Below are 25082 nucleotides of genomic sequence, written 5' to 3'. Positions count from 1 at the left end.
TAAGAGTTATTTTGTTAATAAGAGTTTTTTTTATTTTCTTAAGAACAAAAAAACATGCCAGTTTATGGCAAACAAAAAAATAATAATAATTGTATACACATCAAAAATGTTAAAAAGGCCATGTGTGAATATGCATAAAGTAAAAAATGTGAACAACAACAAAGTGTGGCTTCTTTTTCTAAAATCCGCTATAAAACCTTTATATATACACATTGGCTGGCAAAGGAATGGCCCCCGTGCCCGGGAAATAATCAACATATTTCTGCCGGACTGCAGGGGCACTTTTGGGGGGAAAGCCAGGATGGCCATGTTCTAGGCCCGGCAGGGTATTTTCTGCAGAGGTAAGTCTGGGCGCGGGCCCAGCTGTGGCCATATAAGTTGGTGAACATCTCCGTAAGTAATTATGAAGAATGCAGCAGCAAAACACAATGTAGCTGATTTTATATTCCGCCATGTGTATAGAAGTGAGAAATATGCGGAACCGGCTGGCCATTATCCCAAAGGCATTCTCCACAACGCTTCGGGCTCTGGCCAGCCGGTAATTGAATACCCTCCTCTTCGGGGTGAGGGTCCTCTGGGGGAATGGCCTCATTAGATGCGGTCCCAGGCAAAAGGCTTCATCAGCCAAAAAAATGAAGGGGAGTTAGTCCACATTCTCTGCATCCGTTGGCAATGCAAGCTCATCGGTATGGAAAAATCTGTGCGCCACGGCTGGAACTACTGGAGGTAGAACCAGAAAATGTGAAACTAAAAATTATAAAAACAAAAATAAGCTGCTCCCTCAAAATTCAGGTGACTGAAGAAATATATAAAAGGTGAGGGAGGGGGCGCTAGACCTAATCAATAGTGAACATACATAAACAAAATATTAACTAAATAATTAAAGTCCATATATGAAACAAAATATACAATCCAAACATGTGCTTATGACAGAATAAAAAGTGATCAAAAAGTCTTTTAACAAAGAAGGTTCTCATGAAGAAAAATCTGTATCTTGAATAAAAGATGAAGCCTCCACCAGATATATCACATTCACCCGACGTGAATAAATAAATTGGCTCCTTACCAACTTGAGTGGACCATTTAACTAAAAAGAGGTCGAATCAGCTTTGTTACAAAAGGTAACCATGGAGTATGCAGATAAGGAAATCTCAATCAACGATAAGCCTGGTGTCAGATCTCACATCCCATCAAAAAATGCAAAAGAAAGGCCGCAATAGTATATTACCTTTTATTAAAAGCAATCAAAACGACAGGACAGCCAAGTGGCTCCTTACTTGATTAAGTGCCAAAGTCCCAGCACTAAGGCTACTGCGCGTGGGATCGAATGCATCAGAGGCAGAGAGCGGGTCTCTGAGAATATCCGTGTGTGGCGTGCGTTCCAACTCCGCCACCAGGACCCGGAAGTAGCGTGCGTCAGCGTGACCAGTGTGCGCCTCGACGTACGTTTCGATAAGAAATCGTATCGAAAGTATCGAATACTTTTTTTTAAATGTGTCCCGAACTGCAGCCCTGTCCCCCCACAAATGCAGCCATGTCCCCCCATGTATGCAGCCATGTCCCCCCCATATATGCAGCCATGTCCCCCCATATATGCAGCCATGTCCCCCCCATATCCAGCCATGTCCCCCCCATATCCAGCCATGTCCCCCCATATCCAGCCATGCCCCCCCCATATCCAGCCATGTCCCCCCCATATCCAGCCATGTCCCCCCCATATGCAGCCATGTCCCCCCCATATGCAGCCATGTCCCCCCCATATGCAGCCATGTCCCCCCCATATGCAGCCATGTGCTCCCCATATCCAGCCATGTCCCCCCATATGCAGCCATGTCTCCCCATATCCAGCCATGTCCCGCCATATGCAGCAATGTCCCCCCATATGCAGCCATGTCCCCCCATATCCAGCCATGTCCCCCCATATGCAGCCATGTCCCCCCATATGCAGCCATGTCCCCCCCCATATCCAGCCATGTCCCCCCATATGCAGCCATGTCTCTCCCCATATCCCCCCCATATATGCAGCCATGTCCTCCCCATATCCAGCCATGTCCCCCCATATGCAGCCGTGTCCCCCCATATCCAGCCATGACCCCCCCATATCCAGCCATGTCCCCCCCATATGCAGCCATGTCCTCCCCATATCCAGCCATGTCCCCCCCAAAAAAGCAGCCATGTCCCCCTTACCATACATGCTGCCGCATCCCCGCTGCCGCACCACATCCCTGCTTGCTTAATACGCGCGGGGAACATTACAGCTTTGAATAGCTGTAGTCTTTCACGCCGTGCTGCATATAGACACTCCCCCTTGCTCGGGATTGGACAGTTCACCCGAGCAAGGGGGAGTGTCTATACGCGGCACGGCGGGAAAGACTACAGCTATTCAAATGAATGCTGTAATGTTCCCCGCCCGTTTTTAACCAAGCGGGGATGCGGCGGGATGCGGCGGCGTAGGGGGGAAGTATTCTATTTTGGTATCGGGGGTATTTGCGGGAGTACGAGTACTCCCACAAATACTCTGAATCGGTCCCGATACCGATACTAGTATCGGGACAACCCTAGTTCGAACAGACCGCGGGTTCGCGCGAACATTTAGAACCCCATTGAAGTCTATGGGACTTGAACGTTCGAATTCAAAAACGCTCATTTTAAAGACCAATATTCAATTTGATGTTGGAAAACGTCTTTCAGAACCAGGGTCTTGCCCCAGGGAACATGTATCAATGGAAAAAAAAGTTTTAAAAACGTCCGTTTTTTCCGGAGCAGCGATTTTAATGATGCTTAAAGTGAAAAAAAAATGAAAAATTTCTTTAAATATCACACCTGCTGTGTGTCTATAGTAGTGGCACGTGTTTATAAATGTCCCTGCACAACATGAGATTATTATAAGAAAAAAGTAATTTAATACTGCTTGCGCAGGTGCTGTGTGGCAACAATATGTCGATTATTTTAGGGGTGGTGGGGGCCATTATTTTTTTGTGAAAGAAAAATTGTAGAAAAAAGGGCACCCCTCAAACATACTGTAATTGGAGCGCAACAAAGAGCCACGTGCAAAGTATTGCATCAAAAATTGTTATTAGATGCCCCTGTTAAACAGGGGCACAAAAATTAGGCCTTAGACACTGGTGGCGGAGCCCAGAAACACAACATTTCTTACTAGCTATCAGCAAGAAAAGTGAGGAGGAGAAGGATATTCCATCAGCAGCATAACAGGACAGTCACTCAGCATCAGCATACGCAGTCTCAAAGGGATCTGACATTTCAACAAAAAATTATTATTCAGTAACATCAGCATCAGGTGCTTGGTAGCTGGTGTTGATCCAAGCCTGATTCATTTTGATGAAGGTCAGTCGATCAACAGAGTCGGTGGAGAGGCGCACCCTGTGATCGGTCACAAAGCCTCCAGCAGCACTGAATGTGCGTTCTGAAAGAACACTGGATGCAGGGCAAGCCAGTAGGTCAATTGCGTACTGTGCAAGCTCCGGCCAGTGATCCATCCTCAAGACCCAGTAAGCCAGAGGATTTTCGGTGGGGAAGGTGTCCAAGTCAGATCTTGCCCCTAGGTATTCCCGGACCATGTAAACCAGACGCTGGCGATGGTTGCTGGAACCAGTCAGACCTTGGGGCTGCTGACTAAAAAATTGTCTGAATGCATCGGTCAGACAGCCACCTTCTCCACCGCTCCTTCTGTGACTCACCGAAGCCTCAGCAACACGTTGTCCAGGGCCAGGTTTCGGTAATCCCCCTGGTTTTGGGAACGCATTGAACAGACCTTTTTGCAAGGCCTCCCGCAGAAGTTTCATCTTCTGCTCCCTCTGCGATGGCAACATAAGGTCCGCAACCTTACTCTTGTAACGTGGATCAAGGAGAGTTGCCAGCCAGTAATGATCCCTCTCCTTGATAGCACGTACACGAGGATCCTTACGCAGGCTTTGCAGGATCAGGAAGGCCATGCAGCGTAGGTTTGCAGAGGCATTCGGGGCACAGTCCTCTGGGTCACTGAGGACGACAGGATCCGCAGCCACCTCATCCCAGCCACGTAAAAGTCCACGTGTTCCTTGGAACTGTAAATGATCCCTTGAAGACTGCTGCTGCTGATGATGAGTGCTAGGCTCCACCTCCATGCTGCTGATACAATCATCCTCCTCCTCCTCATCCTCCTCCTCCTCTTCCTGTGCTAGGTGGGCAAGCAGGACCACTGTCTGGATAAAGGGGGCCTTGGGAGGTAAGGAAGTCCTTCTCTTCCTCCCTCTGTTCTGCCTCAAGGGCCCTGTCCATTATTCCACGTAGCGTGTGCTCCAACATGTGAATAAGAGGGACAGTCTCACTGATGCATGCACTGTCACTGCTCCCAATCCTCGTGGCCTCCTCAAATGGTGAGAGGACAGTGCATGCATCCCTGATCAAGGCCCACTGGCGTAGTGAAAAAAAACAAGCTCCCCTGACCCAGTTCTGCTGCCATATTGGCACAGGTACTCATTGATGGCCCTCTGCTGCGTGTGCAGTCGCTGCAGCATGGCCAACGTAGAGTTCCATCTGGTGGGCATGTCACAGATTAGGCGGTTCTTGGGCAGGTTGTATTCCCTTTGGAGGTCTGTCAGCCGAGCATTGTATGACCTCCGGAAATGCACACAGACTTTCCTGGCCTGCTTCAGGACATCCTGTAAGCCCGGGTACCTGCCCAAGAACCGCTGCACCACCAAATTCAGGACATGCGCAAAACAGGGCACATGGGTGAGTTTTCCCTGTCGCAGGGCAGAGAGGAGGTTGGTGCCATTATCGCTGACCACCATTCCAGGCTTCAGCTGGCGTGGCATCAACCACCTCTGAGCCTGCCCCTGCAGAGCTGACAGAACCTCTTCCCCAGTGTGGCTCCTGTCTCCCAAGCACACCAGCTCTAGCACCGCATGGCATCTCTTGGGCTGCATTCCTGCGTAGCCCCTCATACGCCTACGGAGCTTGGCTGGTTCTAAGGAAACATCACCACAGGCAGAGGCCACAGAGGAAGAAGAGTAGGGGGTGGAGGAGAGAGGTGTGTCACAACCAGTAGTAGTGTTTTGGAGGCGTGGTGGCGGAACAACCTCCAAAACTACTGTACCTTGCCCTGCGTCCTTCCCAGCTGCCAGCAGAGTCACCCAATGCTCCGTAAAAGACAGGTAACGTCCCTGTCCATGCCTGCTGGACCATGAGTCAGCAGTAAGATGCACCTTACCACTGACCGCCCTGTCCAGCGAGGCATGGACATTGCCTTCCACATGCCGGTAGAGAGCCGGAATCGCCTTCCGTGAAAAAAAGTGGAGTTTGGGTACTTGCCACTGAGGTACTGCACATTCCACAAACTCACGGAAGGGGGCAGAATCTACCAACTGAAAAGGTAGCAGTTGAAGTGCTATCAATTTTTCTAAGCTAGCATTCAACCGCTGGGCATGTGGATGGCTGGGAGCGTACTTCTTTCGGCGCTGCAGCAGCTGGGGCAGGGAAATTTGTCTGGTACTATCAGTAGATTGCCCGCATGTACTACCACTACTAAGTTGTGACACACCTATTTCTACACCTTCAGTGCAGGCTTCAGAGAGGACTGGGGGTCTAGTGGGGTTGGAGGTCACAGAAGGGCAAGGGGAGGTCCGCTTTGGTCTGGGTCTTTCTGGTATGCTTGCCAACGAGCTGCATGGCAGGTCGACATATGTCTGGACAAGCATGTGGTGCCCAAGCGCGCAATGTTTTGGCCACGCGAGATACGCTTGCGACATATGTTGCAAATAGCAAAGGTACGATCTGATGGACATGTTTCAAAAAAGGCCCACACCAAAGAACTTTTGCTGTACCGTTCAGACACAGCAGCGCCATGCACAAGCGTAGATGTGCGATGTAATGCAGTTGGTGTGCCCTTAACCTGACACCTGGAGGGCATCCTGCCTCTTTGGAGATGTGCCTGTGCCTCGTCCTCCTCCTCCTCTCTCCTATCAGGCACCCAGGTAGAATCAGTGACCTCATCATCCCCTCCCTCCTCATCACTGTCGAAAACCTGACAGTATGCTCCAGCTGGGGGAACATCACTGCCAGATTGCTGTCCCTCTCGGTCACCCCCTCTTCCTGGGCTCACATCAATGCCTTCCTCTATCTGTGTTCCATCATCTGAGCCTTGAAAATGCTGCGCATCTTCATTCAGCATGTACCCAACACTGTGTTGAAACAGTTCGGGGGACTCCTCAGGAGGACACGGTGGGACTAGGGAAGGATTGTGTGATGCCATTGTGCAGAGGGAAGAGGAAGCCTTGGCAGCTGCTTTGCCAGACAAACTAAGATCAGTCTGTGTGAGAGAGGATGAGGAGAATGAGGACGGCTTGGTCATCCACCCTACTAATTTCTCTGCATGTTGAGGCTCAACACGGCCAGCTCCCGAAAAGGACGAGCGGCCACGGCCATGTGCTGAAGAATGCACCACGTCCACCACCAGCGTTGCCTCTAGATGCAGAGCCTGCTTGCTCTTGTGACTCTCTGCCTCTGTTTGTTGTCCTTCCAGACATTTTAATGTGTTCAGGTGTAAAAAAAGAACACACGTGCACTTACGGTAAATGCGTTTACATGCTATTAAAGAGCAAACTTGCACTTACAGTAAATGCGTTTACGTGCGATTAAACAGCAAACGTGCACTTACAGTAAATGCGCTTATGTGCTATTAAAGAGCAAACTTGCACTTACAGTAAATGCGTTTACGTGCGATTAAAGAGCAAACTTGCACTTACAGTAAATGCGCTTAGTTGTAAATAAACAGGACACGTGCACTTACAGTAAATGCGCTTATGTGCTATTAAAGAGCAAACTTGCACTTACAGTAAATGCGTTTACGTGCGATTAAAGAGCAAACTTGCACTTACAGTAAATGCGCTTAGTTGTAAATAAACAGGACACGTGCACTTACAGTAAATGCTTTGACATGCGATTAAAGAGCAAACTTGCACTTGCAGTAAATGCGTTTACGTGCGATTAAAGAGCAAACTTGCACTTGCAGTAAATGCTTTGACATGCGATTAAAGAGCAAACTTGCACTTGTAGTAAATGCGTTTACGAGCGATTAAAGAGCAAACTTGCACTTGCAGTAAATGCGCTTACGTGCTATTAAAGAGCAAACTTGCACTTACAGTAAATGCTTTGACATGCTATTAAAGAGCAAACTTGCACTTGCAGTAAATGCGCTTACGTGTGATTAAAGAGCAAACTTGCACTTACAGTAAATGTGCTTTGTTGCAAATAAACAGGACACGTGCACTTACAGTAAATGCTTTGACGTGCAATTAAAGAGCAAACTTGCACTTGCAGTAAATGCGCTTACGTGCGCTTAAAGAGCAAACTTGCACTTGCAGTAAATGCGCTTATGTGCTATTAAAGAGCAAACTTGCACTTCAGTAAATGCTTTGACGTGCTATTAAAGAGCAAACTTGCACTTGCAGTAAATGCGCTTATGTGCTATTAAAGAGCAAACTTGCACTTACAGTAAATGCTTTGACGTGCTACTAAAGAGCAAACTTGCACTTGCAGTAAATGCGCTTATGTGCTATTAAAGAGCAAACTTGCACTTACAGTAAATGCTTTGATGTGCTATTAAAGAGCAAACTTCAGGGTTCAAATGGTGAAATAATATCTTCACCATCTTTAATTAGGGATACATTTAGTGACTTTTATCAGTCTTTATACAATATACCCCCAAACAAATTTCTAAGCGCATTTGATAATGAAGAAGATAAAGTAACATCTTACATAGTAGATAATTCGATACCTGCTTTGGCGAGAAATATAGTAGAAGAGTTGGAAACTGTAATCACTGAAGAAGAAGTTACCAAAGCTATTGTTAATACCCCGGGGGGTAAAAGCCCAGGCCCCGATGGCTTTACACCAACATTTTATAAACACTTTTCTTCTCTTATTACTCCCTTTCTAACTAGAGTATTTAATTCTATAGCAAACGGATCTACTTTTCCGAAACAAACGCTGGAAGCACATATCTCACTTATTCCGAAACCAGATAAGGATCTTTCGCTGTGCGCAAATTTAAGACCTATATCTCTAATTGGGGTAGACGTAAAAATATTTTCAAAAATTCTAGCAGGCCGTTTACAACCACTATTGCCTCAACTAATCCATTTAGATCAGGTTGGCTTTGTCAGTGGTCGAGAGGCAAGAGATAACACGCTTAAAACCCTCCTGCTGACGGACTATGCCCATGTTCATGAGATTCCTTTATGTCTGTTAACAGTTGACGCCGAAAAGGCGTTTGACCGGGTTAGTTGGAAATTTTTACGAGCTGCCCTCTTACAAATTGGCATGGGTCCCTGTATGATGGCAAGGATTATGTCTCTTTACCATTTGCCCTCGGCTAGAGTTAGGGTGAATGGATCGTTGTCCCTAGCTTTTCATATCTCTAATGGAACACGTCAGGGATGTCCTCTTTCCCCATTGTTGTATGTTATAATAATGGAACATCTTGCAAATGCACTGAGACAAAATGAAAACATAACGGGCATTCAAGTAGGTCCCCTACATGAAAAACTGGCCCTATTCGCAGATGATCTATTATTATTTGTAACAAATCCACATACCTCTATTCCTTCTATACTCTTAGAATTCCAGAGATTTAGCGAAGTTAGTAATTTTAAAGTCAATTATAACAAATCAGAACTTCTCAATATATCTGTTCCGCAAGCCAAAATGAAGCGAATATCGAAGGACTTTCCATTTAAGACGTGTATGGAGTCGATTCGATACTTGGGGGTTAGTATCCCAGCGTCACCAGCACAACTATATTCTCTAAATTTTCTCCCTATGCTCAATAAAATCCAAACAACTCTGACATCATATACACTTAAACGTCTCTCGTGGTTTGGTAGAATTAATACCCTTAAGATGGACATACTCCCTCGTCTTCTATACCTGTTTCAAACAATCCCAATCCATCTTCCGGCAGTGTTCTTTCGTAAAATTCATCGACTCTTTTCTAGGTTTATCTGGAATTCAGTCCAGTCAAGAATTAGTTTTGAGACACTGTCTCTACCAAAAAATAAAGGTGGAGTGGGGGTACCAGACGTTTCGATCTATCATAAAGCGACCATATTAGCACGTATCATTGACTGGTTTCACCACTCCTCCTCGAAGCAATGGGTTCAATTGGAAGGACATATGAATCCTATAGATTTATGTGCCCTTCCATGGACATCGCCTATTTTACGAAAAGGCCTTTCAATACCAGTAGACCTTACTAGGCAAACACTGTATATATGGGACCGATTGATACCTATATATAAAATATCAAAACAGTTGAGCCCCATGACCCCTTTTTTTGGAACACCGGATTTTATACCAGCTTTACACCCAATCACCTTTGGGCCCTGGTACAAACAAGAACATAGGAGAATTGCTCAAGTACTTCAGACAGATTCATTATCAGTGGTAGATTCTCCGTTGACTAAGACCTCTCAGAACCCTGCGCAGTGGTTACAGAGACATCAAGCCTTATGCTATATACGATCAATTCCATTGAAACAAGATTTCTATGCCGAACCAACCGCATTTGAATCTTTGTTATTACAAAAAGAACCACTGTCACACTCAATTTCTATAATATATTCTATCCTTTTGCTTTCAATTCGTCCAGATCTACCCCCGTTTACACGGAAATGGGAGAAAGAACTCCAAGAGAATATAGCTTTACCAGATTGGCAAAAAAGTTTCATTATGACTCATAAAACCTCAATAGACACAAGATCACAAGAAAAGGCATATAAGCTGGTGAGTAGATGGTATAGGTGTCCTTCTATAATGCACCAAATTAATCAAGATATACCTGACACCTGTTGGCGTTGCCATGAGGCAAAAGGTAGCATGCTACATGTCTGGTGGGATTGCCCGCCGGTAAGAAGGTTCTGGAAACAAATTTTCGATTTATATGGAAAACTGGAGGGTACAGTAATTTGCACATCACCCAGAGTGGCTCTCCTAAACATGACCCCAGGTCCCTTAAAAAAGGCAAGAGATGAGGTGCTTGGATACTTCATTTCAGCAGCTAGAGTAGTTATCCCGCGATATTGGAAGACAAGGTTAGTGCCTTCCCTGGGGGAATGGGCGAAGGAATTGGAACGCTCTAGGGACTTGGAAAGCCTATTGGCACGGGAAATGGGAAGGGAAGAGCAGTTTTCTTATACCTGGACTGCATGGTCTGAATTTCGAAAGTCAGATGAATTCTTAAGCTGGGTCAAAGGGAACCATATAGACGAGTAGCCATGCTGGGGGGATTATCACTAGTGGATCATAATCCCTTTTTTGATTCCTTCCTATCCCTCTTATTTTTTTTTTTTTTTTTCTACCTCTCTCTTTCCCCCCCCCTTGTTTTTTTTTTTTTCCCTCTATCTCCCCCATGTATGTTTGTTAGACGTTTTGGTTAAGATAATATGTATCATATTTGTATGCTTGATTGCTACGATTATAGTAGTAATGTATGTATAATTGGGAACTACTAGAACTTAATAAAACTCAGATTGAAAAAAAATAAAAAAAAATAAAGAGCAAACTAGCACTTGCAGTAAATGTGTTTACGTGCGATTAAAGAGCAAACTTGCACTTACAGTAAATGCGTTTACGTGCTATTAAAGAGCAATCTTGCACTTACAGTTAATGCTTTGACTTGCTATTAAAGAGCAAACTTGCACTTGTAGTAAATGCGCTTATGTGCTATTAAAGAGCAAACTTGCACTTACAGTAAATGCTTTGACGTGCTATTAAAGAGCAAACTTGCACTTACAGTAAATGCTTTGACGTGCTACTAAAGAGCAAACTTGCACTTGCAGTAAATGCGCTTACGTGCTTTTAAAGAGCAAACTTGCACTTACAGTAAATGCTTTGACGTGCTATTAAAGAGCAAACTTGCACTTGCCGTAAATGCGCTTACATGCTATTAAAGAGCAAACGTGCACTTACAGTAAATGCTTTGACGTGCTATTAAAGAGCAAACTTGCACTTGCAGTAAATGCGCTTACGTGCGATTAAAGAGCAAACTTGCACTTACAGTAAATGCGCTTTGTTGCAAATAAACAGGACACGTGCACTTGCAGTAAATGCTTTGACATGCTATAAAAGAGCAAACTTGCACTTGCAGTAAATGCGCTTACGTGCTATTAAAGAGCAAACTTGCACTTACAGTAAATGCTTTGACATGCTATTAAATAGCAAACTTGCACTTGCAGTAAATGCGCTTATGTGCTATTAAAGAGCAAACTTGAACTTACAGTAAATGCTTTGACGTGCTATTAAAGAGCAAACTTGCACTTACAGTAAATGCTTTGACGTGCTATTAAAGAGCAAACTTGCACTTGCAGTAAATGCGCTTACATGCTATTAAAGAGCAAACTTGCACTTAGGCCTCGTACACACGACCAGTTTTCTCGGCAGAATTCAGCTTCCGACCGAGTTTCTGGCTGAATTCTGCCGAGGAAACTGGTCGTGTGTACACTTTCGGCCGAGGAAGCCGACGAGGAGCTCGGCGAGGAAATAGAGAACATGTTCTCTATTTCCTCGTTGTTCTATGGGAGCTCTCGTCCCGCCGAGCTCCTCGGCGGCTTCAGTGCTGAACTGGCCGAGGAACTCGATGTGTTTGGCACGTCGAGTTCCTCGGCCGTGTGTACGAGGCCTTACAGTAAATGCTTTGACGTGCTATTAAAGAGCAAACTTGCACTTGCAGTAAATGTGTTTACGTGCGATTAAAGAGCAAACTTGCACTTACAGTAAATGCGTTTACGTGCTATTAAAGAGCAAACTTGCACTTACAGTAAATGCTTTGACATGCTATTAAATAGCAAACTTGCACTTGTAGTAAATGCGCTTATGTGCTATTAAAGAGCAAACTTGCACTTACAGTAAATGCTTTGACGTGCTATTAAAGAGCAAACTTGCACTTACAGTAAATGCTTTGACGTGCTATTAAATACCAAACTTGCACTTGCAGTAAATGCGCTTACGTGCGATTAAAGAGCAAACTTGCACTTACAGTAAATGTGCTTTGTTGCAAATAAACAGGACACGTGCACTTACAGTAAATGCTTTGACGTGCAATTAAAGAGCAAACTTGCACTTGCAGTAAATGCGCTTACGTGCGATTAAAGAGCAAACTTGCACTTGCAGTAAATGTGCTTACATGCTATTAACGAGCAAACTTGCACTTACAGTAAATGCTTTGATGTGCTATTAAAGAGCAAACTTGCACTTGCAGTAAATGCGCTTACGTGCTATTAAAGAGCAAACTTGCACTTACAGTAAATGCTTTGACGTGTTATTAAAGAGCAAACTTGCACTTGCAGTAAATGCGCTTACGTGCTATTAAAGAGCAAACTTGCACTTGCAGTAAATGCGCTTTGTTGCAAATAAACAGGACACGTGCACTTGCAGTAAATGCTTTGACGTGCTATTAAAGAGCAAACTTGCACTTGCAGTAAATGCATTTACGTGCGACTAAAGAGCAAACTTGCACTTGCAGTAAATGCGCTTACGTGCTATTAAAGAGCAAACTTGCACTTACAGTAAATGCTTTGACGTGCTATTAAAGAGCAAACTTGCACTTGCAGTAAATGCGCTTACGTGCTATTAAAGAGCAAACTTGCACTTAGGCCTAGTACACACGAGAGGATTTATCCGCGGATACGGTCCACCGGACCATTTCCGCGGATAAATCATCTCGAGGGTTTGCGAGGATTTGGATCCGATGGAGTGTACTCACCATCGGATCGAAATCCACGCCGAAATCCCCTCGCGATGACGTGTCGCGACGTCGCCGCAATGCGGGGGATCCATTCGGAAGGAATGATCGGGTGAGTCTGTACAGACCAGCGGATCAATCCGTTGGGATGGATTCAAGCGGATAGATTTGAAAGCATGTCTTCAAATTTGTATCCGCTTGAAATCCATCCCAGGGGATAAAAATCCGCGGAAACAGATCCGCTGGATTGTACACACCAGGGGATCTATCCGCTGGAGCCGGTCCGCGGATCAATTCCAGCGGATGGATCCTCTCGTGTGTACGGGGCCTTACAGTAAATGCTTTGACGTGCTATTAAAGAGCAAACTTGCACTTGCAGTAAATGTGTTTACGTGCGATTAAAGAGCAAACTTGCACTTACAGTAAATGCTTTGACGTGCTATTAAAGAGCAAACTTGCACTTGTAGTAAATGCGCTTATGTGCTATTAAAGAGCAAACTTGCACTTAGGCCCCATACACACGATAGAATCCATCCGCAGATAAATCCCAGCAAATGGGTTTCTGCGGATAGATCCTATGGTGTGTACACGCCAGCGGATCTGTTTCCGCTGAGAAATCTCCTCTGGGATGGATTCCAGCAGATCGGATATTTGCTGACATGCACAACAAATCCATCTGCTGGAATCCATCCCAACAGATGGATCCGCTCGTCTGTACAGACTCACCGGATCCATCCGTCCAAAGGGATTCCCCGCACGCGTCGTAATGATTTGACGCATGCGTGGAATTCCTTATATGACAGCGTCGCGCCCTTCACCGCGTCATAATCGCGGCGACGGCGCGACACGTCATCGCCAGAGGATTTCCGCGCGGATTTCAATGCGATGGTGTGTACACTCTATCGCATAGAAATCTGCGGAAATCTTTGAGAGGATTTATCAGTGGAAACGGTCCGCTGGACCGTATCCGCGGATAAATTCTCTTGTGTGTATGGGGCCTCACAGTAAATGCTTTGACGTGCTATTAAAGAGCAAACTTGCACTTGCAGTAAATGCGCTTTGTTGCAAATAAACAGGACACGTGCACTTACAGTAAATGCTTTGACGTGCTATTAAAGAGCAAACTTGCACTTGCAGTAAATGCGCTTACGTGCGATTAAAGAGCAAACTTGCACTTGCAGTAAATGCGCTTATGTGCTATTAAAGAGCAAACTTGCACTTCAGTAAATGCTTTGACGTGCTATTAAAGAGCAAACTTGCACTTGCAGTAAATGCGCTTATGTGCTATTAAAGAGCAAACTTGCACTTACAGTAAATGCTTTGACGTGCTATTAAAGAGCAAACTTGCACTTGCAGTAAATGCCCTTACGTGCTATTAAAGAGCAAACTTGCACTTACAGTAAATGCTTTGATGTGCTATTAAAGAGCAAACTAGCACTTGCAGTAAATGTGTTTACGTGCGATTAAAGAGCAAACTTGCACTTATAGTAAATGCGTTTACGTGCTATTAAAGAGCAAACTTGCACTTACAGTAAATGCTTTGACGTGCTATTAAAGAGCAAACTTGCACTTGTAGTAAATGCGCTTATGTGCTATTAAAGAGCAAACTTACACTTAAAGTAAATGCTTTGACGTGCTATTAAAGAGCAAACTTGCACTTACAGTAAATGCTTTGACGTGCTATTAAAGAGCAAACTTGCACTTGCAGTAAATGCGCTTACGTGCTTTTAAAGAGCAAACTTGCACTTACAGTAAATGCTTTGACGTGCTATTAAAGAGCAAACTTGCACTTGCAGTAAATGCGCTTACATGCTATTAAAGACCAAACTTGCACTTACAGTAAATGCTTTGACGTGCTATTAAAGAGCAAACTTGCATTTGCAGTAAATGCTTTGACATGCTATTAAAGAGCAAACTTGCACTTACAGTAAATGCGCTTTGTTGCAAATAAACAGGACACGTGCACTTGCAGTAAATGCTTTGACATGCTATTAAAGAGCAAACTTGCACTTGCAGTAAATGCGTTTACGTGCGATTAAAGAGCAAACTTGCACTTGCAGTAAATGCGCTTACGTGCTATTAAAGAGCAAACTTGCACTTACAGTAAATTCTTTGACATGCTATTAAATAGCAAACTTGCACTTGCAGTAAATGCGCTTATGTGCTATTAAAGAGCAAACTTGCACTTGCAGTAAATGCGCTTACATGCTATTAAAGAGCAAACTTGCACTTACAGTAAATGCTTTGATGTGCTATTAAAGAGCAAACTTGCACTTGCAGTAAATGTGTTTACGTGCGATTAAAGAGCAAACTTGCACTTACAGTAAATGCGTTTACGTGCTATTAAAGAGCAAACTTGCACTTACAGTAAATGCTTTGACATGCTATTAAAGAGCAAACTTGCACTTGTAGTAAATGCGCTTATGTGCTATTAAAGAGCAAACTTGCACTTACAGTAAATGCTTTGACTTGCTATTAAAGAGCAAACTTGCACTTGCAGTAAATGCGCTTACGTGCTATTAAAGAGCAAACTTGCACTTACAGTAAATGCTTTGACGTGCTATTAAATACCAAACTTGCACTTGCAGTAAATGCGCTTACGTGCGATTAAAGAGCAAACTTGCACTTACAGTAAATGTGCTTTGTTGCAAATAAACAGGACACGTGCACTTACAGTAAATGCTTTGACGTGCAATTAAAGAGCAAACTTGCACTTGCAGTAAATGTGCTTACGTGCGATTAAAGAGCAAACTTGCACTTGCAGTAAATGCGCTTACGTGCTATTAAAGAGCAAACTTGCACTTACAGTAAATGCTTTGACGTGCTATTAATGAGCAAACTTGCACTTGCAGTAAATGCGCTTACGTGCTATTAAAGAGCAAACTTGCACTTACAGTAAATGCTTTGACGTGCTATTAAAGAGCAAACTTGCACTTGCAGTAAATGCGCTTATGTGCTATTAAAGAGCAAACTTGCACTTACAGTAAATGCTTTGACGTGCTATTAATGAGCAAACTTGCACTTGCAGTAAATGCGCTTACGTGCTATTAAAGAGCAAACTTGCACTTACAGTAAATGCTTTGACGTGCTATTAAAGAGCAAACTTGCACTTGCAGTAAATGTGTTTACGTGCGATTAAAGAGCAAACTTGCACTTACAGTAAAAGCGTTTACGTGCTATTAAAGAGCAAACTTGCACTTACAGTAAATGCTTTGACGTGCTATTAAAGAGCAAACTTGCACTTGCAGTAAATGCGCTTACGTGCTATTAAAGAGCAAACTTGCACTTACAGTAAATGCTTTGACATGCTATTAAAGAGCAAACTTGCACTTGCAGTAAATGCGCTTACGTGCGATTAAAGAGCAAACTTGCACTTACAGTAAATGCGCTTTGTTGCAAATAAACAGGACACGTGCACTTGCAGTAAATGCTTTGACGTGCTATTAAAGAGCAAACTTGCACTTAGGCCTAGTACACACGAGAGGATTTATCCGTGGATACGGTCCACTGGACCGTTTCCGCGGATAAATCCTCTCGAGGATTTGCGAGGATTTGGATCCGATGGAGTGTACTCACCATCGGATCGAAATCCGCGACGAAATCCCCTCGCGATGACGTGTCGCGACGTCGCCGCAATGATGACGCGGCGACGTGCGCGACGCTGTCATAAAAGGAATTCCACGCATGCGTCGAATCATTACGACGCATGCGGGGGATCCATTCGGACAGATTGATCCGGTGAGTCTGTACAGACCAGCGGATCAATCCGTTGGGATGGATTCAAGCGGATAGATTTGAAATCATGTCTTCAAATTTGTATCCGCTTGAAATCCATCCCAGGGGATAAAAATCCGCGGAAACAGATCCGCTGGATTGTACACACCAGGGGATCTATCCGCTGGAGCCGGTCCGCGGATCAATTCCAGCGGATGGATCCTCTCGTGTGTACGGGGCCTTACAGTAAATGCTTTGACGTGCTATTAAAGAGCAAACTTGCACTTGCAGTAAATGTGTTTACGTGCGATTAAAGAGCAAACTTGCACTTACAGTAAATGCGTTTACGTGCTATTAAAAAGCAAACTTGCACTTACAGTAAATGCTTTGACGTGCTATTAAAGAGCAAACTTGCACTTACAGTAAATGCGTTCACATGCTATTAAAAAGCAAACTTGCACTTACAGTAAATGCTTTGACGTGCTATTAAAGAGCAAACTTGCACTTGCAGTAAATGCGCCTACATGCTATTAAAGAGCAAACTTGCACTTACAGTAAATGCTTTGACGTGCTATTAAAGAGCAAACTTGCACTTGCAGTAAATGTGTTTACGTGCGATTAAAGAGCAAACTTGCACTTACAGTAAATGCGTTTACGTGCTATTAAAGAGCAAACTTGCACTTACAGTAAATGCTTTGACATGCTATTAAAGAGCAAACTTGCACTTGTAGTAAATGTGCTTATGTGCTATTAAAGAGCAAACTTGCACTTACAGTAAATGCTTTGACGTGCTACTAAAGAGCAAACTTGCACTTGCAGTAAATGCGCTTACGTGCTATTAAAGAGCAAACTTGCACTTAAAGTAAATGCTTTGACGTGCTATTAAATACCAAACTTGCACTTGCAGTAAATGCGCTTACGTGCGATTAAAGAGCAAACTTGCACTTACAGTAAATGTGCTTTGTTGCAAATAAACAGGACACGTGCACTTACAGTAAATGCTTTGACGTGCAATTAAAGAGCAAACTTGCACTTGCAGTAAATGCGCTTACGTGCGATTAAAGAGCAAACTTGCACTTGCAGTAAATGTGCTTACATGCTATTAACGAGCAAACTTGCACTTACAGTAAATGCTTTGACGTGTTATTAAAGAGCAAACTTGCACTTGCAGTAAATGCGCTTACGTGCTATTAAAGAGCAAACTTGCACTTACAGTAAATGCACTTTGTTGCAAATAAACAGGACACGTGCATTTGCAGTAAATGCTTTGACGTGCTATTAAAGAGCAAACTTGCACTTGCAGTAAATGAATTTACGTGCGATTAAAGAGCAAACTTGCACTTGCAGTAAATGCGCTTACGTGCTATTAAAGAGCAAACTTGCACTTACAGTAAATGCTTTGACGTGCTATTAAAGAGCAAACTTGCACTTGCAGTAAATGCGCTTACGTGCTATTAAAGAGCAAACTTGCACTTAGGCCTAGTACACACGAGAGGATTTATCTGCGGATACGGTCCACCGGACCATTTCCGCGGATAAATCATCTCGAGGGTTTGCGAAGATTTGGATCCGATGGTGTGTACTCACCATCGGATCGAAATCCACGCCGAAATCCCCTCGCGATGACGTGTCGCGACGTCGCCGCAATGCGGGGGATCCAATCGGAAGGAATGATCCGGTGAGTCTGTACAGACCAGCGGATCAATCCGTTGGGATGGATTCAAGCGGATAGATTTGAAAGCATGTCTTCAAATTTGTATCCGCTTGAAATCCATCCCAGGGGATAAAAATCCGCGGAAACAGATCCGCTGGATTGTACACACCAGGGGATCTATCCGCTGGAGCCGGTCCGCGGATCAATTCCAGCGGATGGATCCTCTCGTGTGTACGGGGCCTTACAGTAAATGCTTTGACGTGCTATTAAAGAGCAAACTTGCACTTGCAGTAAATGTGTTTACGTGCGATTAAAGAGCAAACTTGCACTTACAGTAAATGCGTTTACGTGCTATTAAAGAGCAAACTTGCACTTACAGTAAATGCTTTGACGTGCTATTAAAGAGCAAACTTGCACTTGTAGTAAATGCGCTTATGTGCTATTAAAGAGCAAACTTGCACTTAGGCCCCATACACACAATAGAATCCATCCGCAGATAAATCCCAGCAAATGGGTTTCTGCGGATAGATCCTATGGTGTGTACACGCCAGCGGATCTGTTTCCGCTGAGAAATCTCCTCTGGGATGGATTCCAGCAGATCGGATATTTGCTGACATGCACAACAAATCCATCTGCTTGAATCCATCCCAACAGATGGATCCGCTCGTCTGTACAGACTCACCGGATCCATCCGTCCAAAGGGATTCCCCGCACGCGTAGTAATGATTTGACGCATGCGTGGAATTCCTTATATGACAGCGTCGCGCCCGTCGCCGCGTCATAATCGCGGCGACGGCGCGACACGTCATCGCCAGAGGATTTCCGCGCGGATTTCAATGCGATGGTGTGTACACTCTATCGCATAGAAATCTGCGGAAATCTTTGAGAGGATTTATCCGTGGAAACGGTCCGCTGGACCGTATCCGCGGATAAATTCTCTTGTGTGTATGGGGCCTCACAGTAAATGCTTTGACGTGCTATTAAAGAGCAAACTTGCACTTGCAGTAAATGCGCTTTGTTGCAAATAAACAGGACACGTGCACTTACAGTAAATGCTTTGACGTGCTATTAAAGAGCAAACTTGCACTTGCAGTAAATGCGCTTACGTGCGATTAAAGAGCAAACTTGCACTTGCAGTAAATGCGCTTACGTGCTATTAAAGAGCAAACTTGCACTTACAGTAAATGCTTTGACATGCTATTAAATAGCAAACTTGCACTTGCAGTAAATGCGCTTATGTGCTATTAAAGAGCAAACTTGCACTTACAGTAAATGCTTTGACGTGCTATTAAAGAGCAAACTTGCACTTGCAGTAAATGCTTTGATGTGCTATTAAAGAGCAAACTTGCACTTGCAGTAAATGTGTTTACGTGCGATTAAAGAGCAAACTTGCACTTACAGTAAATGCGTTTACGTGCTATTAAAGAGCAAACTTGCACTTACAGTAAATGCTTTGACATGCTATTAAAGAGAAAACTTGCACTTGTAGTAAATGCGCTTATGTGCTATTAAAGAGCAAACTTGCACTTACAGTAAATGCTTTGACTTGCTATTAAAGAGCAAACTTGCACTTGCAGTAAATGCGCTTACGTGCTATTAAATACCAAACTTGCACTTGCAGTAAATGCGCTTACGTGCGATTAAAGAGCAAACTTGCACTTACAGTAAATGTGCTTTGTTGCAAATAAACAGGACACGTGCACTTACAGTAAATGCTTTGACGTGCTATTAAATACCAAACTTGCACTTGCAGTAAATGCGCTTACGTGCGATTAAAGAGCAAACTTGCACTTACAGTAAATGTGCTTTGTTGCAAATAAACAGGACACGTGCACTTACAGTAAATGCTTTGACGTGCAATTAAAGAGCAAACTTGCACTTGCAGTAAATGTGCTTACGTGCGATTAAAGAGCAAACTTGCACTTGCAGTAAATGCGCTTACGTGCTATTAAAGAGCAAACTTGCACTTACAGTAAATGCTTTGACGTGCTATTAAAGAGCAAACTTGCACTTGCAGTAAATGTGTTTACGTGCGATTAAAGAGCAAACTTGCACTTACAGTAAATGCGTTTACGTGCTATTAAAAAGCAAACTTGCACTTACAGTAAATGCTTTGACGTGCTATTAAAGAGCAAACTTGCACTTGTAGTAAATGCGCTTACATGCTATTAAAGAGCAAACTTGCACTTACAGTAAATGCTTTGACATGCTATTAAAGAGCAAACTTGCACTTGTAGTAAATGCGCTTATGTGCTATTAAAGAGCAAACTTGCACTTACAGTAAATGCTTTGACTTGCTATTAAAGAGCAAACTTGCACTTGCAGTAAATGCGCTTATGTGCTATTAAAGAGCAAACTTGCACTTACAGTAAATGCTTTAACGTGCTATTAAATACCAAAATTGCACTTGCAGTAAATGCGCTTACGTGTGATTAAAGAGCAAACTTGCACTTACAGTAAATGTGCTTTGTTGCAAATAAACAGGACACGTGCACTTACAGTAAATGCTTTGACGTGCAATTAAAGAGCAAACTTGCACTTGCAGTAAATGTGCTTACGTGCGATTAAAGAGCAAACTTGCACTTACAGTAAATGCGCTTACGTGCTATTAAAGAGCAAACTTGCACTTACAGTAAATGCTTTGACGTGCTATTAAAGAGCAAACTTGCACTTGCAGTAAATGCGCTTACGTGCGATTAAAGAGCAAACTTGCACTTACAGTAAATGCGTTTACGTGCTATTAAAGAGCAAACTTGCACTTACAGTAAATGCTTTGACGTGCTATTAAAGAGCAAACTTGCACTTGCAGTAAATGCGCTTACGTGCTATTAAAGAGCAAACTTGCACTTACAGTAAATGCTTTGACGTGCTATTAATGAGCAAACTTGCACTTGCAGTAAATGCGCTTATGTGCTATTAAAGAGCAAACTTGCACTTACAGTAAATGCTTTGACGTGCTATTAAATACCAAACTTGCACTTGCAGTAAATGCGCTTACGTGCGATTAAAGAGCAAACTTGCACTTACAGTAAATGTGCTTTGTTGCAAATAAACAGGACACGTGCACTTACAGTAAATGCTTTGACGTGCAATTAAAGAGCAAACTTGCACTTGCAGTAAATGTGCTTACGTGCGATTAAAGAGCAAACTTGCACTTACAGTAAATGCGCTTACGTGCTATTAAAGAGCAAACTTGCACTTACAGTAAATGCTTTGACGTGCTATTAATGAGCAAACTTGCACTTGCAGTAAATGCGCTTACGTGCTATTAAAGAGCAAACTTGCACTTACAGTAAATGCTTTGACGTGCTATTAAAGAGCAAACTTGCACTTGCAGTAAATGCGCTTACGTGCTATTAAAGAGCAAACTTGCACTTACAGTAAATGCTTTGACGTGCTATTAATGAGCAAACTTGCACTTGCAGTAAATGCGCTTATGTGCTATTAAAGAGCAAACTTGCACTTACAGTAAATGCTTTAACGTGCTATTAAAGAGCAAACTTGCACTTGCAGTAAATGTGTTTACGTGCGATTAAAGAGCAAACTTGCACTTACAGTAAAAGCGTTTACGTGCTATTAAAGAGCAAACTTGCACTTACAGTAAATGCTTTGACGTGCTATTAAAGAGCAAACTTGCACTTGCAGTAAATGCGCTTACGTGCTATTAAAGAGCAAACTTGCACTTACAGTAAATGCTTTGACATGCTATTAAAGAGCAAACTTGCACTTACAGTAAAAGCGTTTACGTGCTATTAAAGAGCAAACTTGCACTTACAGTAAATGCTTTGACGTGCTATTAAAGAGCAAACTTGCACTTGCAGTAAATGCGCTTACGTGCGATTAAAGAGCAAACTTGCACTTACAGTAAATGCGCTTTGTTGCAAATAAACAGGACACGTGCACTTGCAGTAAATGCTTTGACGTGCTATTAAAGAGCAAACTTGCACTTGCAGTAAATGCATTTACGAGCGATTAAAGAGCAAACTTGCACTTGCAGTAAATGCGCTTACGTGCTATTAAAGAGCAAACTTGCACTTACAGTAAATGCTTTGACGTGCTATTAAAGAGCAAACTTGCACTTGCAGTAAATGCGCTTACGTGCTATTAAAGAGCAAACTTGCACTTAGGCCTAGTACACACGAGAGGATTTATCCGTGGATACGGTCCACCGGACCGTTTCCGCGGATAAATCCTCTCGAGGATTTGCGAGGATTTGGATCCGATGGAGTGTACTCACCATCAGATCGAAATCCGCGCCGAAATCCCCTCGCGATGACGTGTCGCGACGTCGCCGCAATGATGACGCGGCGACGTGCGCGACGCTGTCATAAAAGGAATTCCACACATGCGTCGAATCATTACGACGCATGCGGGGATCCATTCGGACAGATTGATCCTGTGAGTCTGTACAGACCAGCGGATCAATCCGTTGGGATGGATTCAAGCGGATAGATTTGAAAGCATGTCTTCAAATTTGTATCTGCTTGAAATCCATCCCAGGGGATAAAAATCCGCGGAAACAGATCCGCTGGATTGTACACACCAGGGGATCTATCCGCTGGAGCCGGTCCGCGGATCAATTCCAGCGGATGGATCCTCTCGTGTGTACGGGGCCTTACAGTAAATGCTTTGACGTGCTATTAAAGAGCAAACTTGCACTTGCAGTAAATGTGTTTACGTGCGATTAAAGAGCAAACTTGCACTTACAGTAAATGCGTTTACGTGCTATTAAAAAGCAAACTTGCACTTACAGTAAATGCTTTGACGTGCTATTAAAGAGCAAACTTGCATTTGTAGTAAATGCGCTTATGTGCTATTAAAGAGCAAACTTGCACTTACAGTAAATGCTTTGACGTGCTATTAAAGAGCAAACTTGCACTTGCAGTAAATGAGCTTACGTGCTATTAAAGAGCAACTTGCACTTACAGTAAATGCTTTGACATACTATTAAAGAGCAAACTTGCACTTGCAGTAAATGCGCTTACGTGTGATTAAAGAGCAAACTTGCACTTACAGTAAATGCGCTTTGTTGCAAATAAACAGGACACATGCACTTACAGTAAATGCTTTGACGTGCTATTAAAGAGCAAACTTGCACTTGCAGTAAATGCGCTTTGTTGCAAATAAACAGGACACGTGCACTTACAGTAAATGCTTTGACGTGCTATTAAAGAGCAAACTTGCACTTGCAGTAAATGCGCTTACGTGCGATTAAAGAGCAAACTTGCACTTGCAGTAAATGCGCTTACGTGCTATTAAAGAGCAAACTTGCACTTACAGTAAATGCTTTGACATGCTATTAAATAGCAAACTTGCACTTGCAGTAAATGCGCTTATGTGCTATTAAAGAGCAAACTTGCACTTACAGTAAATGCTTTGACGTGCTATTAAAGAGCAAACTTGCACTTGCAGTAAATGCTTTGATGTGCTATTAAAGAGCAAACTTGCACTTGCAGTAAATGTGTTTACGTGCGATTAAAGAGCAAACTTGCACTTACAGTAAATGCGTTTACGTGCTATTAAAGAGCAAACTTGCACTTACAGTAAATGCTTTGACATGCTATTAAAGAGAAAACTTGCACTTGTAGTAAATGCGCTTATGTGCTATTAAAGAGCAAACTTGCACTTACAGTAAATGCTTTGACTTGCTATTAAAGAGCAAACTTGCACTTGCAGTAAATGCGCTTACGTGCTATTAAATACCAAACTTGCACTTGCAGTAAATGCGCTTACGTGCGATTAAAGAGCAAACTTGCACTTACAGTAAATGTGCTTTGTTGCAAATAAACAGGACACGTGCACTTACAGTAAATGCTTTGACGTGCTATTAAATACCAAACTTGCACTTGCAGTAAATGCGCTTACGTGCGATTAAAGAGCAAACTTGCACTTACAGTAAATGTGCTTTGTTGCAAATAAACAGGACACGTGCACTTACAGTAAATGCTTTGACGTGCAATTAAAGAGCAAACTTGCACTTGCAGTAAATGTGCTTACGTGCGATTAAAGAGCAAACTTGCACTTGCAGTAAATGCGCTTACGTGCTATTAAAGAGCAAACTTGCACTTACAGTAAATGCTTTGACGTGCTATTAAAGAGCAAACTTGCACTTGCAGTAAATGTGTTTACGTGCGATTAAAGAGCAAACTTGCACTTACAGTAAATGCGTTTACGTGCTATTAAAAAGCAAACTTGCACTTACAGTAAATGCTTTGACGTGCTATTAAAGAGCAAACTTGCACTTGTAGTAAATGCGCTTACATGCTATTAAAGAGCAAACTTGCACTTACAGTAAATGCTTTGACATGCTATTAAAGAGCAAACTTGCACTTGTAGTAAATGCGCTTATGTGCTATTAAAGAGCAAACTTGCACTTACAGTAAATGCTTTGACTTGCTATTAAAGAGCAAACTTGCACTTGCAGTAAATGCGCTTATGTGCTATTAAAGAGCAAACTTGCACTTACAGTAAATGCTTTAACGTGCTATTAAATACCAAAATTGCACTTGCAGTAAATGCGCTTACGTGTGATTAAAGAGCAAACTTGCACTTACAGTAAATGTGCTTTGTTGCAAATAAACAGGACACGTGCACTTACAGTAAATGCTTTGACGTGCAATTAAAGAGCAAACTTGCACTTGCAGTAAATGTGCTTACGTGCGATTAAAGAGCAAACTTGCACTTACAGTAAATGCGCTTACGTGCTATTAAAGAGCAAACTTGCACTTACAGTAAATGCTTTGACGTGCTATTAATGAGCAAACTTGCACTTGCAGTAAATGCGCTTACGTGCGATTAAAGAGCAAACTTGCACTTACAGTAAATGCGTTTACGTGCTATTAAAGAGCAAACTTGCACTTACAGTAAATGCTTTGACGTGCTATTAAAGAGCAAACTTGCACTTGCAGTAAATGCGCTTACGTGCTATTAAAGAGCAAACTTGCACTTACAGTAAATGCTTTGACGTGCTATTAA

The sequence above is a fragment of the Rana temporaria genome, chromosome 5 (genome assembly GCF_905171775.1).
Source record: "Rana temporaria chromosome 5, aRanTem1.1, whole genome shotgun sequence".
In the NCBI taxonomy this organism is placed as follows: Eukaryota; Metazoa; Chordata; class Amphibia; order Anura; family Ranidae; genus Rana; species Rana temporaria.
This window is presented reverse-complemented; position numbering follows the sequence as displayed.